This window comes from Rhea pennata, chromosome 1 (assembly GCF_028389875.1).
Source record: "Rhea pennata isolate bPtePen1 chromosome 1, bPtePen1.pri, whole genome shotgun sequence".
Classification (NCBI taxonomy): domain Eukaryota; kingdom Metazoa; phylum Chordata; class Aves; order Rheiformes; family Rheidae; genus Rhea; species Rhea pennata.
In genome coordinates this window covers 61,324,746-61,348,369 of record NC_084663.1, presented here as the reverse complement: position 1 = coordinate 61,348,369, position 23,624 = coordinate 61,324,746, and positions in this window count along the sequence as shown.

The following is a 23,624-nucleotide window of genomic DNA, read 5'->3' as shown; positions in this document are numbered from 1 at the left end:
TTTCTCTTCTAACTGAGAATACACAGGAAATATTGGCTCATGACAAAACCCACGTGTGATTCCATTACCCTCAATTTTGGGGGAAGGGGGGCTGGTTTCCAAGCCTATCGTTCAAAAAAGATGAGGAGTTGAAGTTACTGGGTTGTATGAAGTTTCCTCACACTTCTCAGACCATGAAACATTGCTGAAAGTGGGATGCAAGAGGAGCGAAGCTTCAGGTCATGCCACAAACAGGTCAAGCTGAAAAACAAAAGAACCGGTGAGTGCTGTTGATGATACTGAATAAGTCACTACGGCATTCAGACTCCTCTTAACAACTATATATACCTTTTGCAATTTATTTCTCTGTTTCCCTGGGTCATTGTTCCCACTGCTTCATCACCTTTTCCATCTTCACATGAAAGAGATGCCATTTTCATTTCAAGAGAAGCTACCAGCAAACTCAGGCCCTGATGGGGAAGAAGTGTTAGAAGTCAACTCTTACAATTTCCTGTTCATTTACTTTGAGATCGGGGAAACAGACACAGTAGCTTGCAGAAGGGCCCAGAAGAACTTCGGAAACGTATTAATACTACTACTAATAACTATTATCATTAACATTATTTTACCGTAAAGAAAGGGGGAGTGAGTCACAGTGCTGCAGCCATGTGGTATTCTGACTGGTATCTAAACAAGCTCACAACATAAATCTACTGCTTCTTTTTGAAAGAGTACGTTTGTCTTCAAGTTGTGTTTTGGGACACATGCGAGGAGGTTCCGATAGGGAGGGGAGACTCATTGTTTACAGCTGTGTCCAAACAGTACAAAAGGACAAATAAAGATGCCTGAAAGTCGCTGTTTCTTATCCTGTACACTCCAGATGAACCAAATCTGTACAACAACAACAATAACAACTGCAAAAATATCTTGGATTTCAATGGCAAAACAACAACAAGAAGAGGTTTCTATTTCGAGCACAAATTGACAGATGCTCCAAGATCTGTTGTATTGCATGATATGCTTCTCAATTCCAGACTAAACTATAATACTTAAAGGAATGAGAAAACTTTTCTAACAGAAGTTGGTTTGCACATACCTATATTATCGGTAGCTTCTAAGAAAGATTTAAGTCACGGAGGACCAACTGTACCAGTGACAGAGCTTCTGGAGAGAATTGCACTATTACCATTGAGTGTTTCCCCAGGGCCTAACACATTTTCTCTAGAAGAAATTTTCAGAATTTGCCCTCTTTTGTTTGCAAACTGACATCAATTTGGGAGATGTACATGTTCCAACCTTCTGTGAAATATCATTTATAGGATTATCTGCACTGGCGCCATCTGGTGATGCTGGAAAATATCAAACCACAAAAGAAATTGTGTCATATTTGCTCTTGATAAAATCTTGACATTTCTTCTCACCAAGTATTTCAAAATACTGCCAATTTACTTCTGACTGACTTGCTAACAGAATACCCTTATAGCAATTTGGGGAGTGGAAAGAGGGAGGAACAGCTCTCTCCAAGAAACAGAAGTGGTCTTCTATGTGGAGCAAGCTTTAGGAGTTCTTATTTAATCATTTTATAAGGCCAGATTAGGCTCTTTGATCATCTGCTCCAATGTGATGTATAACAAAGGCCAAAGCATGTCACATATACCTGTGTAATCAGCCCAGTTATTTGTATCTAGCCAGAGTATGTTTTTCTAGAACTGTCCTGTCATGATTTGAAGCTTTCAGAACATGGAGAATCCCATTATTTCCATGGTCAGTCAGATAGGCTTGCATATCACTTGAATTTGTGTTAAGCTTCATAACAGTGGTCTTTCCAAGGTTAAAGAACCCTTTGCCATCCAGCAATTCCTCCCTGTTAAATTACTTGCATGCTCTATTAAAGTGCATCCACAATTTAAATTTTTGAAGTGGAGCTCTGTAAGTATTTGTCAGATATTTTCTCCAATTCTGAAGGATATTTTGGTGATTACTGCCTCTCCCCCTTCAAAAGCTGGCATTTTTTAAATCACAGACAGCAAAACTGTGTGAACAGCCTCAATAGTAGCATAGATCTCCTCTTAGTTATTCTTTTCCCCCTTGGGTCCTGTGTCACCAAAGGGGCAACCAAACAGCGCTGCTTGCCACTCCATTTTCTTGGCAATAATTTCGACTTCAGGGAACTGGGTTTCTCCATTCCCATTTTTTGTGCATCTGTTTCTCTCTCTTTCCTTATTGCCACGCTCCTAGTTTCAAAACCACTGATCAATTTTGACCGAGGATGACAGCGGCGTAGAGGTTTTACGGGAATTAAGTACCTACAAGTTTCATGGCAATAGGCAGCAGAGTACAGGGAGGGAGGGAGGCCCTATTAATTCCCTCATTGAGGGAAAGGCCTCAGCATGAGCTCAACCTTTGTTACAGCCTGGAAATCCACACGAGAGAGAGAGACACTGGAAAGCAGCCATCATTAATAACGCTGCTCACGGAACCACCTGTTTAATTAATTATTCTGTGCCTTAAAGAACCATTTAGAAACAGCTCCATAGTTGTCAATATAAGCTTGCTTGCAGTGCCCCCAGTAGGAGTCACAGAGACTGAGGTTAGGGGAAATCGGCCCCGTATGCATTGCAGATTTCATAATAGATACCTCTAAAAGGCTCCTAGAGGTCTTCGGGGGGAAGGGCCGACCCAACTATGGGTCTGCCATATGTCTCTCTCCATCGTTCGGTACTTTACAGCCAGACACACTCTTCTGCCCTACTGCCTGGCAGGATCTCTTCCCATTCCCCATCTTTATGAGATAACCCAGAACTGGTGACAGAAGCAATTGCATCCAAAGCCGTGCTGAGGCTTTTGCGCAGAGCTGAGAGAAGCCTAAGGAAAATCAGCTGCCAAACTCACAACAAAGCTGTACTGAGCACATCTGTATTCAAATGTTCAGTGTCATGAACTGGCCAGCTTTATAGGCATGGTGCCTCCCCTGACACTGTACTAAGCAGCCACAGTCTGCCAAATTTCAAGTCTTCACTCCAAAGCCTATAAATATGCTAGCTTTGCAGCAACACAATTGTAAGGTTATTATTTTCTCAAGTACAGACAGAATAATGTACTTTCCCTTAGTGCTGGGGAATAAATACTGAGGAATAAATACACCATTTTTATTGAAATCAGGAATCTTTCTAAATAAGTATTTTAGAGAGGATTTCAAATTAAAATTAAATCCCTTAAAAAAAAGGGGGGGGGGGAGTAGTCAGCTTTGGAATATTTTTCTAGTCCATTATTTTAACATTCTACTTCAAAATGGTATGTAAGAGAAAAATAAAATATATTGCTGTGGTGGAAAAAAGGAAAGCTACTTTTTGTTCTTTTGTTCACAAGCTCCCCACCACCTGTAGCATTTACTCCATAAACACATTCACACCTGTATAACCGTTTTCTGCACTCCTCCTACATGTTGTACAGAGTACTCAGGAGATGCCCTCTGAAAACAGGCATAAGTTTGCGGAAGAAAGGGCCTGGTAGGTCAATATGAACAAGGGTAGTCAGCAAAAGGGCATGTCAGATGCCAGCAAAAGAAAAAAAAACAATTCAGATCATTGCCAGGTTGAGCATCTGGTCTGAGAGAGGGGCAGAAAACTGATTCGGGGTGCTGTTAGGGCAGAGGTCTGCTCAGGGACCTCACAGCCTGGCAGACCTGAGGGACCACGGTGGTGCTGGCAGCATGCCCTCTTCCTAAGGAGGGGAAGATGGCTTACATTGCTTTTATAAACTAACAATCTCATGTTCACAGTAAATTTTTTATATTGAAGGAATATTAAAGGTGGAAAGTCAAGTGCTCAACGCCTAGGAAATTATGGAAAATAGTATGGAACTACATATAGAAAGGCCATTTCTTGACATTAGGATATTGGAGAGTAGAAGTGAGACTGCACAGGCAGCTTTAGCTTTGGCACTTAACAATGATTCAGAACAAGAGAATAACTGAAGGAGTTTAACAGCGAGTCAGTAGCAACCTTCATCCCTGCCCAGGTCCATAATTTCCATTTAGTTTTTGATTATATTTGTTGTACTTAAAACTATAAAAAAGATCTTGTAACTTTTTATGAACATCAATGGATTAACCCTCTTAACCTTCCCTGAATGACACATTATTCCCCTTCTACAGATAGGGAAATTGAGAGAATAAGTAACATTTCCAAAGACAGCAAGCACATTGGTGGCAGACAGAGAAAATCACTGCTCTTCGGCATTGTGCTTTAACTAGAGACAATGCTGTCCCATGGGATATCCGTGTCAGAGCTTTGAAGGACATCAAACTACACCAGGCTGTCAATAGAGATAATGGAATAATTGGCAACAGGGTCTACGATGCTTTTCCTTTCAGGAAAGCAGGATTAGGATCTTCAGCCAATTAAGTAATGCTGTTGACTAGGCAATCATAGATGTTTATGAGACAGATAGAAAGGAACCTACAAGGGAAGGCACAATCAGTGGCTCAATGAACTACTAAAACCAATATACCACTTACAAAGAGTTAAAGAAGAAATATGTACTCTTTGGCTTTGCTAGAATAAAAACTACCTCATGTTTGGACCTGGCCATTCAAAATCAGGGCTGGGAACCTGAATGTTCAGGTTCCCAATGATAACTCTGAAATACCACTATACAATTTTTATTTACCAGTGCAATTAACCCACTTGCTTATAAAAATCAAGCATTTTGCATGTAATCAAGGGACAGAACAATAATAGATAAATATATAAGTTCACACATCCATAATGTGTAAAGTTAGAAGTTCACTTTAGAAGTACATGCACAAACATGCACAGCTCTTCCCAAAAATCAACCCCTTTAAAGAAAAATCCATCAATATTTTGCAAATACAAGAGAACTCTTTTTCTTTTGCATTGGGCATCAAAATTTTGCTTTAGCATTTTCAACCAGACTAACTGATTTTCATGTACCCTATCATAAGAAAAATATCATGACAATCCATTCACTCAGAAATGCTTCCTATGTGAGGCTTTCCAGCATTTTGACAGGTTTCTCATATTCATCACAAACTGCCTGCAGTGCTAGGTCTAACACATTACCACTTCTGGATAAAAGCATAGAATAGGATTCTAAAAGCTCAAGAGAAAGTCTTTCAGTCTGTAAGTCTGTACTCATGCTATGTAAGTAAAGTCAATCTGATGCACATAGCAGTGTTATTTCATCTGAAATAGGAGACCTTTTCCTAGTGTAAGGGAGTCCAAAGGGCATCTCCTTTTACAGGCCTTCCTAACAGACACTCCTGTAACTCCAAGGTGTGGCATTCATGAACTGTTGTAAATAACTCTCTTCATTCTCCCTCAAAAATAAATATACCTTATAAATTTAAGCTTGGGACTTTGGTCAGAAGCTAGCTTCTCTTGCCTTCTCCTTCTTTCCTCTCCCGCTCTCTCTCAAACGCGCGCGCGCACGCGCACGTGCGCGCACCCACACACACACACACACACACGCGAAAACCCTGGTATTTTGCATATCCCCAGGATATGCAAATGTTACCTATTCTTTGCAAATAAGGGTGTGACTGCCATTGTAATAGCAATAGACAGCCAGTCTTTGGTCCCTAAAGCTCACCAGTGTAATAGAAAAGGGAAAGATGGAAAAAAGTCAGCTGTGTATCACTACATACATCCTCCTTGAACAGATATATTTAAGTGCAATCAATTAGATAAAAAACATGCAGATATTACTCTAATTTGAAAAACAAGCTTGTCAATAAAGTGGGATGCAATTGGAAGAGAAATTGAAGAATGTCCTTGTGTTCCTCTCATGTAACCCCAGTAGAGAGCTAGGACAATATTTCATTGTACCTGCAGTCTTTGACAGAACTTATGCATTACCATATTTTACAGCTCAAACAATTATATCTGTTCTGAAAAATCCATTTCTCTCAACCTCCTCCGCTTCTTGGAGAGGTGTTGTTTTCTAACATCAAGTATTCTTCTGCTAGTCCAGCTGCCTGGTTCAGTTATGCTTTTCTTCCATACTTCATGCTAGCCAACATGCCAAGTTTGTCTTCATCTTTACCAGAGTAGAACTAGGCTTCCACCTTTTACATCCTTCTAAAGTTTTTTTTTTTTTTTACCAAATTTAGAACATCATCTGGCCCTGTAACGTCAGGCAGACCTTATTACTCATGCTGCTTCTGACTCATGCTTTCCGGGTTAGGCACAAGCGTAAGAATAAGAATTTACAGAAAGTTATTAAGCTTTATCTCATTAGGTCTTAACCTCTCAGAGTATATTATAGTTTGATAGTATTGTAGCTTGGTATCTGGCTTTGCAACTGTGTTTTCTTCCAAAATGCTCTGTCCAAAGAGCTTCAGATCATTGGACACTTTTCAGTTTATTCAGATCAAAAAAACATCACCAGAAAAAGCCTTCCAGTACATCAGTGTTTTCTGAAAACAAAGAGGGAACCCAACTCAAAACAGATATTCTCAAACTTGGCACTGATATGAAGGTTTACTACAGTGCGTGAGAAAGCTTGAGAGCTTAATTCTTCACTGGCATGAACTTCTGGGGTCAGCTGGCAAAAATTTGATGAAATCAAATCAATCCCAAGGCAGCGCTTGTCTTGTCTGGACAAACTGGGAAGCCTTTTGTTTCTGTGGGACTCGGGCCTTATCAGCTCATTCTGTCACTCATACTTCCTCAGCACACTTGCAAATCCTCCTGGATTTATTGCAGATGTATGAAGCTTGCTGGAAATAATAGTACAAGCAAAGAGGCTAGTCAGCTATTGACTCCAAGCTCTGGGTAATACCAATGGGAAATTATTTACACAAAAGGTGCGCTGGGGTGACAAATGAAGAGAGTGCTTTGGCCCACTGAAGATGCTAGGAGCTGGGACAAAGCTAACACACTAAAACCAGTCAGCTTGCTTTATCTGATTACATCCTGAGCCTTGTCAGAGCCTTCTCACTCCCCAATGCCAGCACCCTGGTCCACCCCCCCGACATACACGCTCCCTTAAAGGACACAGGTTGCTTTCTTATGTGCAGCATAGCATGAAATGGTAATTTAGAGCAGGAGCGTGTCTGGAAAGAATAGAGCTCTGCACAGAGCAATCACCTTCCTTCTCCTCTCCTTACCAGAAAGACATCTTCAATGTTTAAACATTGTCCCCCGAGAAAGTGAGAAGAATCTGGGAAAAGATTTATGCTGTATTTTCCCACACCTGTCTTCTATACTACTGAGAAGAGGAAATTATTCTTTTTCAATATTTGAAAGTGTTCTCCACCCCCACTACTGTGCCCTGTCTCTACCCCTACAGGGTGTCTGTAGGGATATCCTAGGTGTGCTATACCACTTCCATCTTTACCTTTCTTCTGAAGGCCACTAGTTCATTCCTAAAGGGTATGTCATAAGGTATGCAGGGAAAGACCTGTTTCGTCCTCAGATTAGTCAGTAGATAATATAATCTTCATCCCACTGCTACCACCATGCCCTTCAGTAGAAAGTACACCACAAAGTCACCATGAGTTCAGCCTCAAAAGACCTGACTTCCTAGACTGTTTTGGGTAATTCACATCTCAGTTGCACTAGGTGCAGTGGTAATACCTAGGCATGCTGTGAAGGTCTCTGGGAAACGTGCTCACTTAAATGGGCTTGAGCTCCTTGGTTAGGATGGCCTGAATTGTGGGTTACTTTGGAAGTCTGCTCCTCTAACATTCATAAAGTACTTTGAGGTAAATGAGTACAAAGGAAGATTCAACTTGTATTGGAAACAAAAGAAATCCTAACAATGGCGTTGGTCCACCAATAGTAATAAGGGTTAGAAATGTCAATAATAGCAATAAAAAAAAAAGCAGAAGTGCTTGATATATAGTCATCTGGTGCACATAAAAAAAGCGAACTGCTATACTGAGCTCACTGATATAATGAAATCAAAGGATGATGATGAAATGCTTTCCATTGTAATAACAGCTTATAGGAGTGTTAAAAACCAGATACAAAAGTTAGACATCAGCCAACCTGGAAAATTGTTGCCAAGAGTTTTAACAGAAATCAGAGCAGTTCTTCACATCCTCGCTGCTGGTTTTCAGTGGAACTCATGGAACACCGAGGAAGCGTCAGAGCTGGGAAGACAGCTAATATTGTGCCCTGTTTAAAAAGGGTAAATGGCACGACCCAGGTAATTATAGACTTGTCAGCCTGACATCAAACCCAGGCAAAACAGTGCAGCAGCTGATAAGGGATTTGATTAATAAAGAATGGAGAAGGGAAATATAATTAATGCCAGTCAACACAGGTTTATGAAAACAGATCTTGTCAAACTAACTTGATTTCTTTCTTGGATAAGACTATTGGTTTAGTTGATACAGGTCTTAGGACTCCTACTAGCCATTTCACTTGGTATCACATGACATTTTGATTAAGAAACCAAAATGACACAAAACTATCACAGCACCATTTCAGTGGGTTAAAAACTGTCTGAAAGATCTAAAAATGTAATTACAAATGAAAAACCTTAATGAGCTATATCTTGACCCAGGTCTATTTAACATCTTTGTCAACAATGCAAAAGAAATCACTAAAGAAGAGCATGGCAGGCCAGTTGTTTGGGAACAAGATAAATTATTAAGAAGCTTTGTTGCTGAGCTGGAGTAATCTGGATGATTTAGCTAGCTGGACATAAGAAGGCAATAACAGCTTTGAAGTGATCAGATGTAAAGATTTCCTGGTAGAAAGATCTGAGGGTCATAATGAAAAATCAGCTGATCATGAACTTCCAGCACAATACCATGGGCAACACAGCTAATACAATTTCACATCAATAAACAGGAGAATATGGATGAGACCCAGACTAGTTACATTATCTTGGTGTCCCTGGAGATGCTCATAAGACCTGATTCCCTGACTATGTACACCAAACAGACTTGGACCACTATCCTAAGTGCCTTGCCAGTGTCCAGTTGGTATGACAGGCACTGCTACCACGATGGTACCTCTCCCTTACTGTGCTTCTCAAAGGACTGCCTAGGTCATTTTGGAAGTCTTCCCACCCAGCAAGGCTTTTTCCTGTCTGGAGCTGCCCAAGTTAGCAAAAAAACCTATAAGACAACTGCAGAATGTGGACCCAGATCATCTCCACTCGTGTTGTAAGCCAGTGGTCCAGCATACTGAATTCTGCAGAAATTTCACAGCACTGGAGGTTGTGCAGTTTGCCATGAGCATGATACTGCTGTGCCCAGATCCCTTCCCAAGCTGCTAGGTGCCCACAGCCTGGGTCGCCACCTGTTCCCAAGGGGAGGTCTATGCCCTTTTCTCCTTATAGACCAGGTACACCACCCATGGATGCCACCACAGATTTGCCAAAGTCTTCTGAACCTGTAACCCGAGTAAGCAGCTTGTTACTTCGCCAGTTCAACAAGGATTCAAGAAAAGAAACAGCACAGGACTAAAAAAAATTAAGAAAGCCAACAAAAAGCCAAAGCTAACAATTCCCACTCTGAGGTGCAGTAGGAGAAGTAGTCCTGCCATGAGTATAATGGCCCATTCAGGCTGGTCCTGGCAGGTGACATAGCTCCTGAAACGAGTATTGCAGTGTTGCACTCCTCCTCCCATCCGGCTCTGAGTGGCCTCTTTCTTTCATTGTCCGACTGTTCGCCTGGGAACACGCTGACATGGCAAGGGCAGGGAGGACTCTGAAAAGCTGAAGTGGATGAAGACCCTGCAAGCTAAATTGCATAATCATGTGACACACAGTCTGGCCTGATTGCTAGAAGGACCTGCAGTGCCCCCTCAGTGGGGCCCACTGCAATCCCTATTACAAAGAACTGGGGGAATCAGCATTGTAATGGGGGAACCATGCAGTAGTGTGTACATGCCTGGAGTAATATCTGAGGGCACATTAAGGCCCTGATATGAAGATGATAGTCCAGGTGAGGATATGCTCACAGAGGCAGCCCTTTCAAGGGTGCAGCATTCACATAGTCTTGATGTGATATTGAAGCCAATGCCACAGGAAAGCTGTCCAGTTCTAGCTTCACTGTCCACAGAGATGTCGAGAAGGGACCAGAGAAGAACCTCACCGTGCAATGTCAGTACATGCACACACAAATGTCAGCACACCTACACTCTTTCCCATATGTAATCACTGTGAGTCAGCACACCCAGGCATGATACTTAAGTAAGTGATGATTATATCAGAAATATCCTGAAAAGCATCCAGGCCTTCTCCCAGTGTAAAACCAGAAAGCTACTCAAAGGGTCTTCATCAATTAATTGCTTCAGTAGGGCAAGGGTTAGGACTGGGCATACACCTGTATGCACCATTTCAAGAAAGATAAAGCTGAACAAGTGACAATATCCTAGATGACAACTTGGAATTTGCCACTCCAATTAAACTGCTTTCAGTTTTATGCAGGGTACAACAGACTCATAAGACTGCAGAAGTGAAGATATATTCAAGCTGCAATCACTGTTAAAACTTCTGCACAGTGCCCCAGATGCTTTGTGATGAAGACAGATTAATAAGCAGTTATGAGATAGCTGACTTCTACTTCACGCAGAAAGAATCAAACTCATTTTTCACTTGATTTTAGGATCAAGTTAAGTGCAGCTCTATTTAACACTAAAAGATTTCTTTCATCCATGTTTTTGGCATTAAAAAAACTCAGCTTTTATTATATTTTTATGTAGCCTGTTGTTCCTTCAGAGGTATTTTAATGCGCATTCCTGTATCTGTTTTAGTGACTGTTGCTCATTTTCTCAGAAGCAGATGGTGTTTGCTGAATTTTGTTTGTTCCAAAAATTAGCAACATCCAACTGTTTGCTACAGAGGTGTGAAACAGGAAAGGCCTGGTACATAAACACAGTTTCTCCCTCCTACCTCCCCTTGCTTTTCTTCTGGTGAAAGCAACTGCTGCTGTCTTGTTACTAATTACATGTCCTCAACGCTGTGGAGTTCACGCTGTCGCTCTACCAGTCAGGGCACACGGGTCCAGCAGGCATCCCTGGCAGAACAGAGGTGTAACTAGAACCTCCAAGGAGGCCAGCTCAGAGTTCTTTGCAAGAGCTACCTTGAGCCTATGGAAAGAGGAAGACTCTTCTTACTAGCTAGTTTTAGTATGCAGTCTAGATTAGGACTCTTCAGGCTTTCTCCACCATCAGTGGAGAGAAGTAGGCAGAAAGGTGGTGTAAATTACATGCTCTGAATAGCCTGCTGGAAGAGACCCTAACCCGAATAATTAGGGTTGGAAGGGACCTCTGGAGATCATCTGGTCCAACCCCCCTGCTCAAACAGAATCACCTACAGCACATTGCCCAGGACCCCGTCCAGAAGGCTTTTGAATATCTCCAAAGATGGAGATTCTACAGCTTCTCACAATCTGGTCCAGTGCTCAGTAACTCTCATAGTACAGAAGTTTTTCTTCGCCTTCTGATGGAACTTCCTGGGGTTTAGTTTGTGCCTGTTGTCTCTTGTTCTATCACTGGACACCACTGAAAGGAGTCTGGCCCCATCCTCCTGATACCCTCCCTTCAGATACTTATACACACTGATAAGATTCCCCTTCAGCTTTCTCTTTTCCAGGCTGAACAGTCCCAGCTCTCTCAGCTTTTCCTCATATGAGAGGTGCTGCAGTCCCCTAATCATCTTCTTAGCCCTGTGCTGGACTCTCTCTAGTAGCTCCATGTCTGTCTTGTACGGGGGAGTCCACAACTAGATGCAGTACTCCAGATGTGGCCTCACTAGGGCTGAGTAGAAGGGGAGGATCACTTCCCTTGATCTGCTGGCAACACTCTTCATAATGCCCCCTAGGATACCATTGGCCTTCTTGGCCATAAGGGCACATTGCTGGTTCATGGTCAGCTTGTACATTAGGACTCCCAGATCCTTCTTCACAGAGCTGCTTTCCAGCAGGTCAGCCCCCAACCTGTACTGGTGCATGGGATTATTCCTCCCTAGGTGCAGGATCTTGCACTTTCCTTTGTTGAACTTCATGAGGTTCCTCTCCACCCAGTCCTCCACCAACTCTCTACATTCAAAGTGTCCCTCTGGTCTATCATCAGCCACTCCTCCCAGTTTTGTATCATTAGTACTCTCCGTCCTTTCATCCAGGTCACTGATAAATTAAACAAGACTGGACCCAGTATTGACCCCTGAGGGATACTGCTAACTACAAGCCTCCAACTAGACTTTGCACTGCTGATTACAACCCTCTAAGCTCTGCCTTTCAGCCAGTTCTCAATCCACCTCACTGTCCACTCATCTAGCCCACACTTCCCAAGCTTACTTAGGAGGATGTTATAGGAAACAGTGTTGAAAGCCTTACTGAAGTCAAAGTAGACAACATCTACTGCTCTCCCCTCATCAATCCAGCTGAACATTCCATCAAAGAAGGCTCTCAGATTGGTTAAGCATGATTTCCCCTTGTCTTAGAGACAGTGTCCATAACGAGCTGTTCCATCACCTTTCCAGGGATGAAGGTGAGGCTGACTGGCCTATAGCTCCCTGAATCCTCCTTCTTGCCCTCTTTGAAGACTGGAGTGACATTGGCTTTCTTATAGTCCTCAGGTACCTCTCCTGTTCTCCATGACCTTTCAAAGACGATGGAGAGCAGCCTAGCAATGACACCCACCAACTCCCTCAGCTCACATGGGTGTATTCCGTCAAGGCCCACAGACTTGTGGATGTCAAGTTTGCTTAAATGATCTCTAACCCAATCCTCCTCTACCAAGGGGAAGTTTTCCTTTCTCCAGACTTTCTCTCTTGTCTCCAGGGTCTGGGATTCCTGAGGGCTGCCCTTAACAGTAAAGAGCAGCAAGGAGTAATGGCCAGAGGGGTGGACGAGCTTTGGCAGTCTTCCTGTGACTTGTCAGATCTGAGCTCCCAGCAGGCAGCAAACCTCTTTAGATAAGAGGTCAGGTCGGGTGCCTCTGTCCCCTGCAGCAAGGTGTTACTGCACATACTCGCTGCTTCTTCCAGGTGTTCCTGCATGGCACAGGGTTTGTTGGCCCAGCTGCTTCAATTGAAACCATGCCCAGCTCTTCCTCAGCTTAGGGGATGCTGAACCTGTTCATCAGCTGCAGGTCTTCAGGAGGAAAAAGATCCTTTCTCCTCATATGAGAAGTGACCAGTTTCCAAGCTTCACCTACAGTGTTATGACTTAATGTTCAACATGGCACAGAGCCCTTTTGCACCTCCGCTGCTGTGGGCGATTGAGACTGTAGGGTCTCTGAGAATATCCTGTCTATCTCCTGCTCATCTTCTCAGATGCCATGCAGCCTGCTTAATTCCTCCCATAACTCCTTTACCTGGTGACATAACCTGCCAACAAGAGCACACCTTCTGCAGAAAAGTTGTCTGCCAGCCCCAGCCTTACGGAGAGGCCCAGGCACTCCCTGCAGCCTGAGAGCTGCAGAGCTGCATTTGCTGCCAGAAGGTCTGTCTGGGTGGAAGTCTCTGATGCGGCTGACGGAGTGGCTTCAACAGCTACCAGGGAACGCGCTCTGCAGCGTGTCGTAACCGTATCTGAGGAGGTGTATGCTGCTATGGCTGGAGACAAGGGCCCCTTCTTCGCACCCTGCGGCACAAACTGCTGCAGCTGTTCACTGCCTGTTAGCCATGTTTTATTGACACTTGTGCCTCTGCTGGGTGGTTCAAGCACAGTCTTGGCTAGAGCTTGTTCTGGCCTTTACTTCACCCCTTTTAGCCTCCCCATGACATGAATGATCAGAGGCACAGTAGCTTTGTTTTGATTAGACCTTTAGAGAGTGTTAATGTGGCTGAACTATCTAGCATCACACCTTTAAATCCGAGGCTAGATCCAGCCCCTTACTGACTCCTGAGGGCAGCCACCTGCATGCAGACAAGGCCCGGCAAGGCCTGGATCTTGAAACACCAGCCATTGAGCAATGCCAAAGAGAGGAATCTGAAGCATCTGGGAATATCTTTTCTGAATAAAGTGTTAAAAAAAGATAACCGCTGCAGGGTGCCCTATTATGTTTTTAAAATACTCCCAGTTTGCTTAGTGTTTATCCAGAAAAGCTAATTCTACTTGTCGCTTAATGTAAATTGCTGGATAAATAAACACAGAAATAGGAGCTTAGTGACTGCGATGCTTTCTTTAAAATTCTGTCTGAAGGTTCATTATGCTAAACACAAAAGAGAAGGGAACTTCTTACAATGCACTTATTAAAGGCACATTTGCTACAGAAATGATTGTAGCATGACTGTACAATAGCATATAATTTGCTTTGTCGGCATTTTCAACGTGAATCTTGCCGACAGCAGGCATGGATGGGAAAAGTGGCTGTGGGGCTGCCGCTTGTGCTGTTAGGAGCTGTCAGTAGTGACTCAGAGGAGGAGGAGAGTGCTCCAGCCCAGAAGAGCACTGCTAAAATGCACGCAGCTGACAATGGAGCTTCCAGCACCGTCAATAAACCCCACAGCTCGTTTGCAGTTATGCCTATCCCTATAGTAGTGGAAAAACTTGGATTACCTCAGACATTGACACTTTAAAAGACTTAAGTGGCAATGGTATGATCATTAATAGCAGAATGTCCTGTAGCAGATCACCAGCCCTACAAATGGAGTCCAAATGAGGCATGAACATCCGGTCATATCTCTGCCAAGGGAGCCAGAGACATACAACACGAAATTATGTCAGATTTATGCCCTGCCCTGGCTTAATGCCACCCGAGAAAGGACAGAAAAGACCTGACGTGGCATAAAGCTACTGTGGCCAAGATAGACATAAGGTCATCTGGCATAAAACCTGCAGTTATAAAGTTGACCTTTTATCATAATTGGATCATCACTTTGCATCACAGCCATGACACTTTTGATAGCTCAAGAGGATGCCTAAAGTCAGGGATGATATATCATCCACCTGCCACCTTGGAGGTAGCTCCCTGACAAACGACAGAGAACACATCTCAGTGGTTTGATTTATTCTTTTCTTGTACAGATACAAGTAAAGGAAGCATCTGCAGGATGAAGGTATATATATCAGGATAACATACCTAAAACTATATCAGAATAACATACCTCAAACTGGTCCTTAAAGTACTTCTTGATTTCAAACAGGAGACATAACTGGGCATGAGTTTGGCCTCACTTAAGTTAACTTTAACTTCCTGCAGGACCCTGATCCAGTTCTCTCTGCATGGCACTGAAATAGCTCCAGAGCTGCCTCTGCTTTGGCATACGCAGTGAGGAAATCAGGCTGTCGAGGCCAAGGGGGCAGGGACTGCCTCTGGTCAGAAAGCCTCCTTCACGCCTGGCCATTGCCAGGCCGCAGGTCTGTGGCAGACTGAAACACTCAGAAAAGAAATGCCTCTTGATTTTCTATCTTCTTGAGAGACTTTTATTTGCCACCAGTTCCAGTCTGACAGAGGTTTTAACTTAGTCCAACTGTTCCTAGGAGTTGTGTGCTAGTTTGCACTGCTTTTGAAATTCAGTTGTTCTCCTGAAAGGGCAGGAAGTGGGGATTAAGTCCATTAGACATTGTTTGAACAACTCTCTTTTCACTGTGCGTTGTGACTCTGCAGCCTGCCAGCACATTTCAGCCTCTTTCCAGGAACTGGCACCACGGGAAGGAGTGTGGCTGGCTGAAGACCTGGCATCTGTGCTGACTTTCATAGGTACTGCATTGGGAGAATGTGAGAAGGAAACTCAAGGGCAGGGGAGACAGAAATGTTCCTGGCACCACCAGCTGCAAGTGGAGTTTGGAGGACATGAATTTCAGAGAAGGCCTCTGCTGCCCATGGGATACAGGAGTGAAGTATCGTATTTGACTGAAAAACGTGACAACCTAATCATCCTGAAGGGTACTATTATTGTCTGCTTAATATGCTTTACAGTCCCAATGAACAGGGAAGGCTGGCTGACAAGTGTAGTATGATGTATCTAATGGCTCAATACTACCGTGATGGATCCATAAAAGGAATCTAATTTCACAGTTTGAGGGAAATACAGATCATTCAGTCATCACTTTAAGGCCATTGATTTCAGCAACCTGGACAAATAATTTTGGTTTAGGATATTCTAGTGGGTCAGCATTTTGGTTTATTTATTGCTGTCTAATTTAAATCTGGAGCCTAATACTGAAACCTCTGATGTCTTATATGTTGCAGGATGTAAGTTTTATTTGCCAGTCGCACAGTGATATAAACAAGGATGCTTTTTAGTTCTAATCAGATGAAGTGGTGCATTTGAATACTCTCTTGGGGCCAAGATTATATAATAGAGCAGCTTAAACTGCCCATGCAAAAAAATGTAACTTTCATGCATATAATTGGTGCAGACTCAGAAATTAATTTGGAGAATTGCACATGACAATCCAATTGTTCCATACACACAAAGTGATTTGTTTGTATAAAACAGATGCTTACTCAGATTTGAGTGAATAATGTAGTTTTGAAAATGTACCCCCTGCCTCTCATCGACTACTATAAGAGATGACACTTCATGGAGGACATAATCTTCAGAAGTGTATTCCAGCTGGTTAAGGGTTATCTCGCTCATGTCTGAAGTATGGCAACATAACAGAAAATGGTGGAGACAGGGGCTTATTTATAAAATGGGTTACAGGCAAAACTAAGCAGCTACCTTCTTCCCATTTGATCTCTGGAATCAATCTGAAACAAGCTTAGACATCAAAGCTCACACTCTCTGAAGCTGGAGATGGTCATGTCTTCAGCACCTTGGCATGAGGGCATCTGAGTCTGCTTGAGTTTTGAATAAATGTGAGACTTGTGCCTTTTTTCCCCTTTTCTTTCTGTTGCTGTCCTGTGTCTTGGGAGTTTCTGTGATCTAGGTTGAGCAGTCTACCTGTGTCTACATGATTAGGCCTTCTGCAGAGCTCAGAAATCTCATCTTCAATGCAAAAGCTACCCTTCTCTTCATGTGAACCTTCAACTATTTTTTCTGACACTAGATAACAAAAGGTAAATCATAAAAACAATAACAAATAGTTCAAATACTAATAATTCTTGTAAATTAGAAAAAAAAAGAGAGGAGAGACTAGGTGTGCATCTCTTCTGGCACCTCTGAGATGAACTGTTAAGGACATAATGTAATAATTCAAAGTACATAGTACTACTGCTGTCAAGTAAAAAGTTGCTTATCTTGCATTCCCCATGTTGGAATCACTCTCTGTTCAGCTGTCTTTTCAGAAACCCTGCAAAACTATCTTGATCTGTTTTACTGGAATGATAAATGTGGATGTCCTGTTCACAAAAGTCTTAAAGGGTCAGCTTCTGGGCTAAACCAACTGCTAAGAAAAAAATCAACCAAATCCACCTAGAGTTTGGGATTTTATTCCAGAAAACTGTGGTTAGGCAAATAGTTTCCTTTGGCAAAGACATGTTAAGCAGTCCATTAGGAACCTTTTAGCATGCTGGCCTTTGCTGGGTAGGGATGAAGGACCTTTGAAACCTATCAGGCACACCACATGCAAGGACTCTGCCCAGGGTAGCTGGGCCTTTCAGAAAACCAAAGACTTTCCTCACTAGGAATTATAAAACTGAACCAAACAATGGAAGCCCATGGTTGGCTTGTTAGCAGTTCAAAGCAAATACATCAATACAGGCAACTAAGATGATTCTTTTCCTCCCAGCTACAGGCAATTGTGGTAGTTGTAACTGTGCAGGGGCTTTGCTGAATGTTTTTACTAAGTTAAGCGTAGAATGCCAGTAGACATCTAATCCTGCTAAATTTATGCAAGTATTTATTTCAGTGGGGTGATTCCTGTGAATAAAGTGAGCAGGATTTGGCTTTGGTTATGGCTAAATGAAGAGGACACCAAAGAATAAAATGGCAGCTTAGAATGATAGAGGAGCTAATAACCCTGGGGAGCCCATTTACGCCAGCCAGCATGGTTCAGACAAAGGGCTAAGGAGAGACACGGTGCCTTTCTGAAAAGAAAGAAAGAAAATTGCTCCTAAAAGAAAAATCCATAATCAGGAGGACCATCAATAGGGGAGATCCCCAGTTGGTGAGGTACCTTCTTTCGACTGAGAAAATTCCCTACATTTGTTGATTCTAATCCAGCTGGCTTGACTTGGATTTGCAACCACCAGATGCATTGCAAGCATCTATGGATATTCTAAAGAAAATCAAATAAAGGTTTTTTTAAACCAATAAGTAGCATTCTTGCAGATGGATGCAAAGACAATCCATCACAAAATGGATGAAATTGCTCCCCCCACTCCCAAAATATTTAAGGCCCCTGCATCAAGCCTTTGGTTTGTATACATATCAGATTATAGAAGATCTGCCTCTTTATAATTTTTTTAAAGGATGGCAGCCTTAGTTCAATAGAGTTAGTGAGACAATCCTTTAAGCTGTGTCAAAATGCCAGTTATCCTCAGATGCCACCCAGATTTGAATAATTTAGAAAGAGACAAAACCACAGAAAGGAGGAATCATCCTTTGACTACTTCTGCTTTTGACACGGCTGCCTCCCTCTCCTTTTTACCAAAGCATCTTCGTCTCTCTATCAGCCATGACAAGTGCCAATCAAACCTTCTGTTTCTAAGGTTCTGGGGGAAAATGAAACATGAAACATTTTCTAACAATCACTGACCAAAGGTCTACTATCAGTGTGTGGTCTGGGGGAAGCCAGCCTTTTCCTTTTTCACTTCTAATCTCTGACCCACTGTTTACCTCTTCTTTTTTATATACTTTAATCTCTCTGTTGCTCCAAAGGATCCTAAACAAATTGTAGGTCAGCATGGATTAGGCTGCTTTGTTGCCAATGATTAGTACATTTACTTTTGCTTTAACATCTTCAGCAACAGCTGAATGTCAAAAAGATTCAGCAACAGATTGTTTAATCACAACAGAAACTATACCCACATCGTCTTAGAATTGCATTTGCAGTCTCAGCATAAGAACTGGAACACAATAGGAGACAGTGACCGTGGATCTGTATTGTTAACATGTATTTTCAGAGCTACTATTCCAGTAATTTAGTATTAGTATAATCAGATTCATGGTAACCTTCATTAGATCAGGATAAAAATTAGGTCCAGATACTTGCCTAAGAGACAACATTCTGCTCCTCCACTGGATTCAGAAATAGTATATGCAGCTTAAAAATTGGGAAAGTAATTTCTGTTGAAAAAAAGGAATAAAGTTGCTCAGCAAACATGTAAATGTAAAGATAATAATTACACAGAAGAACTCTTGGACACAGCGGACAAATTTCAAAGGGGTGTGTAAGGATCAGGTCTCTAAAGTAACTTAGACCTCTCCAGACTGAGCTGAACTTCCTTTAACCAACATACATCTGCCCTGCTCATGCACAGTGTAGAGTATATTCGTGCGATTTACATACAAGGGGCTCTAAGAAAGCTAAAATGGACAGAAGCAGGGAGGAATTTTGTTTAAAATCCCTTGACATTTAAATTGGACCAACTTATATTATCCTTATGCACTAGCAAAGCCAGGAAGTTTGCATGATTTCAGCAGCAGCTAAGGCTGTCTTTTTAGCCTGTTGCCCCATCTCATCTTTCCACCTCAAGTTCAAGGTTTGTGTCATTAATTTCAAAGCACCTCTCTTCACTGTTTTTCGCTCTCGCCTCTCACTGCTCCCTTGTCTTCCAGGCATCACCAGCAATGCTGGGTCTGCCCATTTGTCCACTTCTCTGACAACTGCTTTTGTCTTTCTACATCCATCTGATGTAGGAAGTGACACCCCCAACCTGAATTATAAAGTCACTGCCTTCCTCTGCATCAAACCACTCAGTCTTACTGTCACCATGTGTAAACATTTCTCCGCCAAGTTTCTATGGGAAATATCACAATAAAAACTGCTAGGCTGATAGGTTGTTGAAAATATCTGATAATACCTGACAAGTTAAAATAGTTTCCTGTTGATTTTAATGTAAAATTTTGGGGCAAGAGGAATTTATCGATTGTAATAATGTGATGATTCAAAGGTTCATATGTCAGCGTGTGTTCATATGTTTACTTTCAGTGACAGAAAAATAAAACTGCTATCCAGAGAACTTTTAAAAAATGTGAAGTGCTTTGGAAATCGTGATACTACACACGGACACACACATTCATATATATTATCTTACATATTTTCTCCAAATTTTACCAGTACAGCTTTTATGACATTGACTCTCTTCACATATATACATATAATGTATGTATCACTATAGTTAAGGCCGGAAAAAGAATGTACACAAATGTGTATAATGCTAGAGAAAAGAAATATCATCCCAATCACTGAATTACAAACCAGCCAGAGGCTTTTAGGTCCTAAAGTCAAGCAATCAAACCGTTAAAAGCAAGTGCTATTTGAGACCTACCTCCATTCAGCAACCCCTGAGATGTGTAATAAAGGCAAACTGAGAGCAAAAAAAAACCCATAAGCAGAGAGATCAAATAAGAAAAGGGACTAGAAACTGAGGGATAAACCAGCAGTTTATAAGTGAATCTTTGTCCTTTATTATTAGCTATATAGGCTGGTGCACTTTAATGAGAATGTAAACACAATATATAAAAGATAAGAAGGCCTTAAGAAAACAATCCTAAGCTTACCTGGACCATCCTGAGGCTTAGACAATTGCCCAGTGAAGTGAGTATCTCTGTTCTCCAGCTTGCATTCAGTTTCATTCAAACCTGTCAGAAAATGTTACTATAAATGAGACTGCAAAAGGGCCAAGAGATTTTTATCAGATTCCCAATATTAATGAGTTTATAACTGTAAGTCACCAACCTCTTATTTTGCAATAATGGCCTTTATTTTCCAAGAAAAGAAACCTGAAGAACTGTTTGATAACAACAGTGTTAAAGGTTTGTAGATCAATGGAATTATCTTATTCAAAACCATCTCTAACACTTAAAAGGCATCTGTTAAGATTTAAGAGGCCTTTCTTTTCTTCTTCTCCCCCTCCCCCTTTTTTTTTAATCTGAGAAAGCAAAAGGAAAAAGTACCAGAAAATATCTTTCATCTGGATACTTTCCTTGCCAATTTGTTGCAAATTCACAAGAGTTTCTCTGATAAAAGCAATATCCGCAGTGCAAGCTTAGCCCAGGCTGCCTCCTGCCTGAAGCCAGCCCCTGTCCTACTGCTGTCCTGCTGAAGGAGAGCAGCCCCGGTGGCGCTGGTGCCTCTCCTCCAGCCTTCTGCAAAGCCCACCAGGGCTGTAAAAGCCCCTCAAAGGCTTGAAGGCAACATGACTGCATTTGTGGCGGTGGGACATTTCCACCGCTATGGTGGAGAGCTCATTTCCAAAGCTGTTCCTGCTCGGTTCCACTATTTGCCCAGGCTGTGTGCAACTCACTGCCGCTCCAGCCACCAAGCTGGGGCCAAGCCACTCAGGGAGGCGGGCTCCAGCCTCTGCCTCCTGCGACCTCTAAGATCCAGGGAATGGGACACTATAGCCTGGCTGCGGGGAGCTAACTAGATACAAGGACAGCAAGCTACAGCCCAAATTTGGTTTCAGACTCGAGCCAAGCATGTGATGATAACATACCTCAAACCAAAACACAAATCCTCAGTCAACAGCACTTCAGAAGCCTTCTTGATTCTGTTGGCTCTCTTTCCCCAAATTTGGTCTGCGTTCATGTTATGTTTTGACCTTGTACTGCTGAAGACAGTGGAAATAATTACAGTTAAGGGTCTTGTCTCCTATACAGAATCTTTTTGCCTTTAAGGAAACTGAGACTGAGAGAATTGGTCTTTACTTTTCCACAACACAAGCCACTGAGGACAGATACTGAAACTTACTTGGTGACTGTGAAAATTCTAAAAAAAAATCACATCATACCTTATACATAATAAGCAGCAAATACCATCACCTGCAAAAAAGCTGTATGTTCAAGTCGCTTTATTCAAGTAAAGTTGCAAGGACCTGAAAAGCGCTCTGTTTCTGGATTTATTCTGTAGCTTGAGAACTCTCAAGGGATCTCACAGGGAGGAAATGATAATCTGCATCCTGGTCTGCTGCCGGGGCACTTTAAAAAAGCTGATGCTCAGGTCACAGTTGACTGCTTGGTCTCTATTCAGACAAAATTCCCAAAGAATTGGGAAGAGGATATGCTCTGGAAAGACCGAGGCAGCTCGTTTGCTGCAAGGTATTACCCCTCACTGCTGTACATATACACACCCCTGCCCCATGGCAAAGTAAAGGAGAATGGGTTACCTTAGATCATATTGAGTGCTTACTCATTTTATCTTCCACATTGCCATAGGCTAAGTCCAGGAAAATGTTCAGCTTCTGTTCCTGGTCTGAAGGGCATCATCTCTTCTACATATGTTCCTGGACCATGCTCTGTGCAAGAACTGGGGAGGACATAAAAACTTCTTAAAGAAGATATCTATATAAGTAATACTTTCCTTGCTGCAAAACATTTACAGTCTCTGCTTACTGTAATTAATGTTTTGAGAATATTTTTTGCTAAATATAGCTCATAAATAATACTAGTTGGATCAGCCTAATTACAGAACATGAACAGACTTTTCATAAATAAAATACCACCGATGTCTTCATACTAATTGTTCTGTAACTCTAGCCTCAAATGTCCAGGAGTAGCTGTGCTAAAACACGGTAAATCAATTTAGCCGTTCCATTCACGCATTGACAGACTTTGTGACAAACAGGATCACATTTCCTATCTAGACAGCCCCTGCTAAGCACTCTGTTGGAAAAGAGTAATTTGAACAGGTTCACATTAAAAAATACATGATACTACATGGAGAAAGTTGTCACGCTCTTATTTCTGCCCACATCCCTACAACAGCATATTCTTCTGTTTTATAGAAAAATGTTTGTTCCCTAGCCAAGCTCGCTATAAAACTTCAACAAAGCAAAAGAAAAATGTTAAGCAGTTAACACAAACAGTGGGTTTTTCATGCGTGGAAGAGGACTGTTTAACAGCTAGCAGGTCCCAGTGCTGCCTCCAGGTCTGCAGAGGCAGCCCTTGGCAGGGAGCCCAGCCACACTGTCATCAGGGCATCTCTGTGCACACATGGAGGCACCTTCACCCTTGCAGGAATAAAGGTATGGGGCAGGGAAAGGGTTGGGGGTGTCTGTTCTTATGAATGTCCTTTCAGACTTTGACTTTTCGTTATATCATTTCTCTCCTTCTTTAGTGTGTCCTTTTTTCAGCATTCTATCTTTTGCTTCTCTCTAAGGAAAGAATAATGACTTGGTTTTCATTCTGCTGTCATAACAGAGAAATTAGCCATATGATGTCTACCATTGTTAGAGAGCTGTAAAATTAGTACCCTGCACAGGCAGGGTATATTCACTACATTCATTATTCATTAATATAATTTTAATATTCATACTTCACATGAATTCTATAATTATGCATCGTTACCAGTAATTACATGGATTTATATAAAATCATATATTTATATATAATTACATATTATTACTATCCATTGCTAGTACACTGGCTTGGTGAAACTTCAAATGAGCTTACTACACATTAGTAAAATCAGATATACTACATTGACTCATCATGAATAATGATGAAGCATTTGAAAAAGAATGAATTTTTTTCAAGTGGATCAAAAAAAATTCACTTCAAATTGATGTTTCAATAATTGTGATGCACAAGAAAACACTAGATCTGGTTGCTCACTAGAGTAGTACAAGCTCCCTGGACTCATATTCATACATGTAATACCA